Source organism: Mesoplodon densirostris, chromosome 7, assembly GCF_025265405.1.
Source record: "Mesoplodon densirostris isolate mMesDen1 chromosome 7, mMesDen1 primary haplotype, whole genome shotgun sequence".
Lineage (NCBI taxonomy): Eukaryota > Metazoa > Chordata > Mammalia > Artiodactyla > Ziphiidae > Mesoplodon > Mesoplodon densirostris.
In genome coordinates, this window is record NC_082667.1 from 699,441 (window position 1) to 711,126 (window position 11,686).

Here is an 11,686-nt window from a genome sequence, read left to right on the forward strand (position 1 = left end):
TCCAGAGAAGTGGTCAGAGGCCAGATCTGGATGTGTGTCGGGGGGTGACTCAGGAGGACAGCCACGGGCAGTGGCGAGGCCTGCATTGTGCTGGTCCAGTGTTGGGTGAGTGGTCTGGCCTCCCATGCCGGGGCTAAGCAGCCCCGGCAGGGGAGGTGGTAGAACTGCAGGCTCATAGAGGATGCCAAGAACAAACCTCTCACCACTCCACAGGTGCTGACAGGAGCCGGTGGGGGGACCCGGGATCACAGCACACAGGCCTCACACGGCAGCACCAGGTCCCTGCCCTGTGTTCCAGGGTGATGTGATGGGCTGCAAGCAGAGTGGGTCGTATCACAGTTGAGGGACTTGGGGCCCTGGGGCAAGCAGCAGACACAGAAGTCCCTCCCCACAGGAGTGGGCAGTCGATGGTGGTCCCCCTGGCAGTCGTCATGGCGACAGAAAGCACTCGGCCTCAGACAGTCAGCCCTGCAATCCAGCCGTTCAGCAAGGACACACAGGGTGCCTGGGGGCCCCCTGCCAATAGCTTCCCTCGAGACAATCCTACCCTCAGCCAAACTCAAATTGTCACAGGTCAGAGGGGCTGACAGGGGCTGGGCCACTCCTGCTGAGTGTGTCCCACACTTGCTCGATAGTCCACTTGCAGGGTGAGGTGACCCACAGACCTGACCACTGCCATGCTCCTGGGATGCTGACTCAGACCCTCACGAGTCCCAGGTGGGGTGCAGGGCGCATCTCCAATGACCCTTAGCTGCTTTTCTGAGGGCCTGACAGTGGTATCTACCCAAACACGGCAGGAGGTGCTCCTCCCCGCTCAGCCAAGGCAGGCTCAAGCTGGCCGTCTGTTGCCATCGTGACCCACCCAGGTGCTGACTTAGGCTGGGCCGTCTCACCAGCCTGGTAGACGGGGTTCTGACCATTGTCTCTGGGCACGAAGACAGGAGTCTTTCCCCCACCCAGGACAACCTGGGAGTCCAACGAGAGCACGTGGTTGGGGATGGGGGTTAAGTGGCAATAATCAGAGGTGATGATGGCTGGAAGGTAGCCCCATTCCCCCATGCAGAGGCATCTGAGGCCCACCATCCCCACATCCGAACAGGTGGCCCAGCTTGAATCTGGTTTGGATCTCCAGCACATGGGTTTACTTAAACATGCGAGCAGTGTCACTGAGCATTTGCAGCCTCAATTGCTGCATGTAGCTTAACCCAAGACCACTTGGGCATGAATCAAAAAATAAGTTCCAACAGGAATTTTTAAAAAAGAATTTGAACTAAATTAAAATGAAAACACAGCTTACCAAAATTTGTGGGATGTAGTGAAAGCAGCACTTAGAAGGAAATCTAGAGTATAAATGCGTATATTAGAAAAAAAGACCTAAAATCAATAATGTAAATTTCTTATTTAGGAAACAAAAGAAAGAAAGGTAATATAAGCCAAAAGAAAGCAATATAAAAGAAATGATATAAACTAGAACAGAAATCAAGGAAATTGAATATAGGAAATCAATTTAAAAAAAAACAAAACAATGAACCAAAAGCTGGTTATTTGAGGGAAAAAAAGTAAATAAGATTGATAAACTTCTAGGAAGGTTAACCAGAAATAAAAAGAGAAAACAGAGATTACTACAATGAGAAATGAAAGAGTGAAAGAGGGGCAGACATTAAGGGGTTAATAAAGGAATTCTATGAACAACTTCATGCCCACAAGTTTGATAATGTAGATGAAATGGATAAATTCCTTGAAAGACACAGACTACCAAAACTCACACGAGGAGAAATAAACTAAATAGGTCTGTATCTATTAAAGAAATTGAATCAATAATTAATAATCTTCCAAACAAGAAGCCCCAGGCCCAGATGGTTCCACTAGTGAATTGTACCAAACATTTAAGGACGAAATGATACCAATTCTCTATCATCTTTTCCAGGAAATAGAAACAGAGAGAATGCTTCCTTACTCATTCTGAGGCCAGCATTAACCTAATAAAACCAAAAGCAGATAAAGACATAAGAAGAAAGGAAAACTACAGATCAATATCTCTCATGAATACAACTGCAAAAATTCTCAACAAAATAGTAGCAAATTAAATCCAACAATTAATTATACACCACAAAACAATTACATACTACTACCAAGTGGGATTTATTCCAGGTGTGCAAAGCTGATTCAATATTTTTAAATCAATTAATGTAACCTATCACATCTACAGGCTAAGAAAGAAAAATAATATGATCTTATCAACTGATGCAGAAAAGCGTTTGACAAAACCCAACACCAATTCATAATTAAAATTCTCGGGACTTCCCTGGTGGTGCAGTGGTTAAGAATCTGCCTGCCAATGTAGGGGACACGGGTTCAAGCCCTGGTCCAGGAAGGTCCCACATGCAGCAGAGCAACTGAGAAGCCCATGTACCACAACTACTGAACCTGCGCTCTAGAGCCTGCGTGCCACAACTCCTGAGCCCATGTGCCACAACTTCTGAAGCCCATGTTCCTAGAGCCCGTGCTCCACAACAAGAGAAGCCCCTGCTCGCCACAACCAGAGAAAGCCCACGCGCAGCAATGAAGACCCAACGCAGCCATAAATAAATAATAAAATTTTCAAATAAATTAATTAATTTAAAAAAATTCTCAACAAAATGGGAATGGAGGGGAATTTCCTCAACTTGATCAAGATCATTTACCAAAAAATGCACCACTAACATGATACTTAATTGTGAGAAACCAGATGTTTTCCCCTTAAGATCAGGCACAAGGCAAGGATGTCCTCTCTCATTACTCCCATTCAACATCATACTAGAAATCCAGGATAATGAAATAAGACAATAAAATATACACAGATAGGGAAAGAAGAAATAAAACTATCTTTGTTCACAGATGACAAGAGTGTCTATGTAGGAAAACCAAAGAGTTAATAAAACAAAAAATAAAAAAACACCTGGAATGCATAAGCGATTATCACAGGGTTATTAATGTACAAAAGTACATTGCTTTCCTATATACTAGCAATGAACAATGGAAAAATTTTTAAACCTTTTTACTGGAGTATAATTGCTTTACAATGGTGTGTCAGTTTCTGCTTTATAACAAAGTGAATCGGTTATACATATACATATATCCCCATATATCTTCCCTCTTGCGTCTCCCTCCCTCCCACCTTCCCTACCCACCCCTCTAGGTGGTCACAAAGGACCGAGCTCATCTCCCTGTGCTATGCGGCTGCTTCCCACTAGCTATCTATTTTACATTGAACAATGGAAATTTGACATTCACAGCACAGTACCATTTATATTAGCACCCTAGAAAATTAAATACTTAGGTATAAATCTAAAAAAAAAATATGTACAGGATCCACATAAGGAAAACTATAAAACTTTGATGAATGAAATCAAAGATCTAAATAAGGGGAGAGATATTCCATGTTCACTGATAGGAACTCAATATTGTTAAGATGTCATTTCTTCCCAACTTGACCTATAGATTCAATGCAATCCCAGTCACAATCCCAGCAAGTTATTTTGTTGATATTGACAAACTGATTCTAAAGATTATATGAAAAGGCAAAAATCCAGAATAGCCAACATCATACTGAAAGGAATGACAAAGTTGGAGGACTGATATTATGTGACTTATTATAAAGCTACAGTAATGAAGACAGCCTGGTTTTGGCAAAAGACAAGATAAATAGATCAACGGAACAGAATAGAGAGTCCAGAGATAGATCCAGAAGTTTGTCTTCTCAACAAACTTCCTGGAACAAGTGGACATCTATAAGCAAAAACATGACTGTAGACACAGATCTTATACTTTTCACAAGAATTAACTAAAAATTTATCATAGACCAAAACTATAAATCGTCTAGAAGATAACATAAGAGAAAATCTAGGTGAGCTTGGATTTGGTGATGATTTTTTAGCTACAACAACATAAGCACAGCCCCTGAAAGAAAAAAATTGATTAGTTGGACTTTATTAAAATTTTAAAATTCTGCTCTGCTAAATATATTGTAAAGACAATGAAAAGACAAGCCATAGATTAGGAGAAAATATTTCCAAAATATATATTCAATATAGGATTGTGTCCAAAATAAACAAGGAACTCTTAAAACTCAGTGATAAGAAAACAAATAACCCCAGGAAGGAAGGCAGACTGTGACAGGAGAATGTACCTGCCTTACAGTGTGTGAAGCCCCCTCACAGAGGGGCCGGATGAAAGGTGCTGACCTCAGTCACTCTGGAAATGAGTGGGGTCTGTAGGCCTGAAGCCAAAGGATGTGCACACAGCTCTGGGCTCTAGTGGTGAAGTTGTTTCCCATGGGGCATGGGTCAACAACCGTGTCCCTGCTGTACACGTGCGCTGGGATTGAACAGGAAAGTACACGGATGGTGGGGGCCGGGAGTCTCACCCTGGAGGAGTGGGAGGTTACAGGCGACCAAGGGGAGAGTGATCCGTGGATAACAGATGCTGGTTGGAGACATCAGTGAGAACTCACGTTTGTTTAATGTAGAGACAGGTAGTTACACACAGGAATATTTGTACTGTGTGTGTATGCAAGGTTGGCACACACGTATATTTCTTTGCTTTGTCTGCTGAGAGGGCACAAAGAAACAAGACCCCAGCAGCAATGAACACATCTATCTCCCAGATCTGGGTTTCTAAGACCATTCTCTAACAAAAGGAAGGAACCAGAATTCCTTGAAGAAATGTCTGACCCTAGGACTGGAACTAGAAATATACAGGATGAGCCTGGAGCATCTTGTAGCCGGAAGGTAAGGAAGTGCTCAAAAAAACACAACAAAAAACACAAAGATGGGGTGGGTCAAAGGGACACAGGAGCCAACTGACAAGAGTGCCCAGCAGCCAAAGCTGGAACAATTTGAGAAACAAAATCAACAAAGTAATATTGTGCCATAACCCAAAGCATAAAATACGTATCCATGTGATCACACTGACATAAATGATTGAACAAATTAATAAATGGAGGAGAAGAGGCAAATCTCCCATGCTGAGAATTCCAAATAAATTCTGTGAACACTCCACCCCACAGCGGGGAGAGCTGGACTCCCCCCACCCTTAAGTGCAGGCTGTGCATGGGGACCTCCTCCCCAAAAGCACAGGATGGAAGGGGGAGGGAGAGTAATTTTACAGCAGAGAAGCCTGACAAGCACACCTTGGCCAGGAGATCACAGCCAGCGTCAACAGTCATAAATTACGTTGATAGTATGTACCCTGGACATGGTGTGATGAAAAGGGCCTTTTACCTCTATTGTCTTCATCCTTCAGACCCATACAGTAAGTCTGCTCCATACGAAAGAGTCCCGTTCCGAGAGCGCGTTCGTAAGTCCAATTTGCTTGTAAACAAACATTTGTTTCCTCGCAGCCCTGGAGGCTGGAAGTCCGAGATCAGGGAGCCAGTGTGGCCGGCTTCTGGTGAGACCCTCTTCCTGGCTGCAGGCGGCTGCCACCTCCGTGTGCACACGGGCTTTCCTTGGGGTGTGCGTGGAGAGAGCGCGAGGTCTCTGGTGTCTCCCTGTAAGGGCGTTAACCCCATCAGACCAGGGCCCCACCCTCAGGGCCTCATCTAACCCTAATTACATCCCCAAAGCCCATCTCCAAACGCCATCACATTAGGGGTTAGGGTTTCAGCATGTGAATTTGGGGAGGGGGGACACAAACGTTCAGTCCATGACAAGAAGCCTGACTTAAATCACTGTGACAGAAAGCCACAGACCCCCGACCAATTTCCCAGGCTGAGCTGGTTCACAGACCCAAAGCCTCCTTGGATGAGGGTGACAGCCGTGCCCTTGAGGAAGGACCTTGTCATGCCACCAAAAAGGTACTGTGAATCTTCCTCCCCGCCTTCCCCTGAGGCCCCTCAGGGACACTTACCAGGTGTCTGAGGATGGGGAAGCAAAACCTCAGGCTTCTCAGGGTACCCAAAGCACCCCTGTGACCACCAGTCAGAGCAGCGGCTTATGGCGCTCAGGTGATCCACAACGTTTGGGTCATGTCTATCTAACGGTGGGTCCAGTGGGTCCCTGGACCCATGTGTGGTCACCCCCTGTTCCAGAATGCAGTCATCAGAGTGGGTACACTCAGCAGCTGGCAGAAACCATGCTGGTTTCCCGTCCCGCGGAGGGAGGGCTATTACGTGGGGAAGGCCGAGGAGAAGCCGCCAGGACCTCCTGGTCCGAGCAAGATAGTGAAGCAAAGCAGTGAGGGCTCCCCGACGGGAGTGCAAAGGTCGGCGCCACAGCAAGGACCTAGGGCCCAGGACTGGGACTCCCAGCACAGCCCTCTCCTACTGGGCCTGTGCAGGAGATGGGGTCCTGCAGAACGACAATGACCGCAAAGCTAGTCAGGTGGCAACTCCAACCGCAGCCGCTGCTCCTGATGTGCTTTCGTTGCTGAAGCAAAGCCCCACTGGTTCCTAGCCGGGAGCCCAGCTGTTGAGCGATGGGTCTTTCCATCCAGGCTAGTAGAGACCGTCGGAAGAGCCGGCTTTCAAGAGGCAGCAACACCCCTCCACAGCCCTCCCTCGAGACAGAGCAGCCCCACGTCACACCAAGTCCCTGGGGGCCTGGCTCACTCGTCCCTCCCACAGCTGCCACACTGGTCCTTCCATGGTGATGCCATGTTGTTCGAACTCGATGAGCAGAACGTAGCAACTAACCTCAGTAGGACAAACGTACACCAGAGTGGAAGGTAAACGCCACAAAAAGTCCAGGCCACCTCTGACATGCCTAGGGGTCGGGATTCCCTGGTGGCGCAGTGGCTGAGTCCGCCTACCAATGCAGCAGACACGGGTTCGTGCCCCGGTCTGGGAAGATCCCACATGCCGCGGAGCGGCTAGGCCCATGAGCCATGGCCGCTGAGCCTGCGCGTCCGGAGCCTGTGCTCCGCAACGGGAGAGGCCACAACAGTGAGAGGCCCGCGTACCGCAAAAAAAAAAAAAAAAAAAGTGAAATGCCTAGAGGTCCAGCAGGCCAGTACACATCTAGACATCCCTTTCCAAGTCACAGGCAAGTGGCTGCATCCAATCCCTTCGACCAGGAAGAAAGAGGCATGATGCCTGACGTGTCTTGCTCCTGGGAGGCGACTTTCACCCCGTGTGGCTGTACCACTCCGACCCTGGAGCTGAGAGGCTCAGAGAAGAGGAAGCCCGGCAGCAGGTCACCCTGCCATAGGGGCTGCACCACCCAGCAGAGCCCGCGGTGCCTGAGTGTGGCCCCCCGGTGTCACAAAGCTCTGCCACATTTTGAAGATAACCGCCTGGGTACCGAGCACTCGGCCATGAGCCGCGGCTATTATACCACCTGAGCTGCCATCATGGGCGGGTGTGTGACCCCCGAGCCGAACGGCCGGGTGCACAGCGGTGCCCTGTCAGTGGAAGTGGCGTGTATGTGATTGCTCTCAAGCAGGTCCCGAAGGCCCAAGGAAGTCACGTGAGAGTCATGAACAAGCATGACCAGGTAGCCGTTGCATCGCCTCAACCCTCTCAACATGCAGCAAGGCTTCGTGGCGCTTCCCGATGACCAGGTGCCTGAGAAGGAAGGAACTCAGGCCTGGTTACAGACGGGGCTGCGGGCCTTGCCCAGACGCGGACGGTCAGGGGGTTGAAGGACAGAGATGAGGGTGAGCCCTCAGAGAGGGACAAGCAGTGCCCTGGCTCTTCAGGCCGCCTTGCAGGACGAGGTAAGAGGCGGAGACCTACCCTGGGGACGGGCAGTGACTAGCTCTCCAGCTGGCTGGATGCTCGGACACTAGGAAGGGACGTGATTGGAAAACTGGTGACAAGGACATCTGGGGAAAGGTATGCAGACGGACTTCTCTGGGTTTGAACAAAGTATAAAGAATTTGTGTCGCACGAGGGCTGCCTCAGCCGAGGAGGGCCTTACCATCAGGAGGACAAGGTGGCCCATTCTGAGGGCACGTCAGCCTCTTTCCCCGGCACCCCTCACCCTTGGCCAGCCGGTTTATGAGCCAAGTGGCCGAGGCGGGGGGAGGGAGGCTCCACACGGCGTCACAACTTGGACATCCACCCACCAGGGCTTATCTGGCTGCTGTCACTGCCGTGAGCCCAACTGCCACAAGCAGAGACCAGCACTAGCCCCCCTTCCCTCCCAGAGGCAGTGGCTTGGGGACAGCACCTCGTTCGTCGGAGAATAGACACTTCCTCGGGGTATGGATGTACCTTCCCTGCCTGCAGTGCTTCTGCCAGAACCACTCCCCGTGGGCTCACAGAAAGCTGCATCCACCCACGCCACCCTCCACACGGCATGACTCCTGACCAGCCACTCACCTCACAGCAAGTGAACTGCATCCGTGGGTCCATGCTCATGGAGTCCACCGGTCCTGCATGTTCCCGTCTCCCCGAAGCAGCCAGCCTGGTAGAACGTGGACAGAGGGTGGAGTGGCCTTTGGGAGACTTGACTATGGAGGTGGGTTAATGCTCTCAATCAGCAACCTACGGTGTCTCACACAGCCAAGATCCACGGGACCAGCTCTCAAGAGACAGGAATGGCAGTGTTCTACTATCCCAAAGGGTCCCCCAGTGAAACGTTTGCTTCCCATCCCTGCAACTCTGGGCTCTGCTTGTCCAGTGGTCTCAGATTCCAAGGGAGGGGTGCATTAGGGTGACTAGCTATCCTGGTTTGCCGGGACTTTCCTAGGTTTAAAACTGAATGTCCCACATCCTAGAATCCCCTCAGTCCCGGGCAAGCCCTAGAGCGCATCCACCAGGGGGCATATCAGACTGCAGCTGACAGCCACCTGGCCACTGGGGGCTCTTCACACCAGGGAATCGACAGAAGCTCACTGCGCCGGTGGGGATGAGGGTCACAGAGGGGGGCTGAGTTTTCATGACAGAGCTGGGTAAGCAGGCGATGTCTGGAAGGCAGGAGACTCTAGGGTGTCTCTGAGTGCCCCTTGGTCCTGGAGTAAACACCAACAGAAAACTAGAACCACCCAAAACAGGCATAGACCCTTGGGGTCACTCCATCAGACAAAGAACCATGAGCAGCTGAGGTGCTGGCTGAGGACACAGGGAACGTGGAGTGGGCAGGGGAAGAAGGCGCCGGCTACCGCCACGTGGCTGCCGTGGTAACGAGAACCTCATCCTTACCTTCACACGAGGTAACACCTGTACCAGTTCCACCCGCCCTCCTTCCTCCCTGTTCCTCTCCCACCCCTTCTGTCTAACGTGTGTTAGCAATAGTTGACCTCACATCCCAGTGTTTGTTATTAATGCCCACACACTCTCTCTGAGAGCGTTCAAGTGTCCAACATTCTTAAAGAGAACATATTCAGTCAGAGTCAGTACCGCCCAAAGATGGATAAAGTGATGTGAAACGTCCATCAGTTTCTTCTGGAGAGATTAGCCTCTTTTTAGCCAGGATACTTGCATCATATTAAGCAGAAGCATGATTTTGCCTTTGTTTTTATTTGGAAGTTAAGAATGGTTTAAAGTAGAAGTGTGTGGGACTTCCCTGGTAGCACAGTGGTTAAGAATCCGCCTGTCAATGCAGGGGACATGGGTTTGATCCCTGGTCCGGGAAGATACCACATGCCGCAGAGCAACTAAGCTCACGTGCCACAACTAATGAGCCCACATGTGGCAACTACTGAAGCCCGCGTGCCTAGAGCCCATGCTCCACAACAAGAGAAGCCACCGCAATGAGAAGCCCGCGCACCACAACGAAGAGTAGCCCCTGCTTGCCGCAACAAGAGAAAGCCCCTGCACAGCAACAAAGACCCAAAGCAGCCAAAAAAAAAAAAAAAAAAGTAGAAGTGTGTGTGTGTGCCGAGTTGTCAAGGAGCCTCTCTGCTAGGGATTCTGTTGTTAAGCTGGGAATACGTTTCCCAAGATCCCCTTCCCTGTATGGTTTGGGTCAGAGTTGGGCAAAAGAGGAACTTGTGTGAAGTTGGAGACACAGCAGTGGGTGGTGGCTGCTACTCTCTGAAAAGGCTGTCGTGGCCACACGTGGTCACTGAAGGAGCAGCCGTGTCCAGCAGAGGCAACCTGCCTCTCACTCACTCTCTGCCCCCTGCCCTCCATCCACCTGCTGGCCTCCAGGCCAAAAGAGACCTTCTGGACCCTTCCAGGCAGAATGTCCCCAACACTTTCCTCCTGGCACACACTTTCCTTTTTTTTTTTAATGTTCTTTAATGTTTTCTCTTTTTTTTTTTTTTTGCATTTTTAAAGACAATCTAAATATTTATTTATTTACTTATTTTGGCCGCGCTGCGCGGTATGTGGGATCTTAGTTCCCTGACCAGGGATCAAACCCACATCCCCTGCATTGGAAGCACAGAGCCTTAACCACTGCACCGCCGGGGAAGTCCCTGGCACCCACTTTCTGATGCTTGCTTTCTAAAGATTTCGTTTATGTTTCAGATCAGATGTCACTTCCCAAAACAGTGAACCTCTAGTGATCACTCCAGCAGAAGAAACCCTCCCCCTGGACTTCCCTGGTGGTGCAGTGGCTAAGAATCAATGCAGGGGACATGGGTTTGATCCCTGGTCTGGGAAGATCCCACATTGCCACAGAGCAACTAAGCACATGTGCCACAACTACTGAGCCTGAGCTCTAGAGCCCGCAAGCCACAACTACTGAAGCCTGCGCGCCTAGAGCCCGTGCTCTGCAACAAGAGAAGACACAGCAACGAGAAGCCCGCGCACCGCAATGAAGAGTAGTCCGCCACTCGCTGCAACTAGAGAAAGCCCGCGCAGCAACGAAGACCCAACGCAGCCAAAATAAATTAATTAATTAAATACAATTAAAATTAAAAACCCCAACATTTGAAAAAAAAAAAAGAGGAAGAAGAAACCCTCCCCCTCACCTCTCTAGGCCATCATCTTGCTTTATTGTCTTCACAGCACTTGTCACCATTGGAAACTATTGCTTGTTCACATGTGCCTTTGCCTAGGAAAATAGAAACTCCATGAAAGGAGGGACCGTATCTGCCTTGTTAGTTATTGTGCCCCTTAAGTGTCTGGCTCACAAGGACCCTAGGTATCTATTGGCTGAATGGGCACATGGTGGAGGACCAGGGGGCAGAGGGAAAGCAGTGCACACACGGCAACATGGAGATATACATTTGTATATATGAGGTTTGGAGAAACACAGTGAGATTTACAGCACAAAACTATTGATATAATGTTTAAAATACACACGATGTGATGTATATCTTAATGAATGTGCAGATAACATGGACATGGAAAGTGGATTGGAGAAGGGGAAAGAACAAGAATGGGGTGGGGGAAGGTTTGAAGAGATGTAGGTGTTGCTCACAGGACAGATGACAGATCGACAGAATGGTGGAAAGTGGCGAACTTGATTCTATGCCCCGAGGTAAAAATAAAAGGGAGAAAAGGATAGTGTGGCAGTGTTAAGGCTGCAACTTCCTGGATGATCTTGACAAGATGAGGTGGGGTCCACGTCCCCTCCTCTCAAGGCTGGGTGGCCTATGACAGCGTGTGGCAGAATTGGCATGCCGTGACTCTCCAGGTGCTTTGCCCTGTTTGCTGGAGCCCAGAGGCCACTGCCCTGGAGTGGCCATACCCTGGTGCTCTGGTTAATCATCCTGGCCAAGCCCAACCATCCCTGCCAAGGCCCTGACACGAGGGTGCAGAAGTCTCCAGATGAGTCCAGCCCGGCCACCGGAGTCGCCGCCCCCAGCTGGT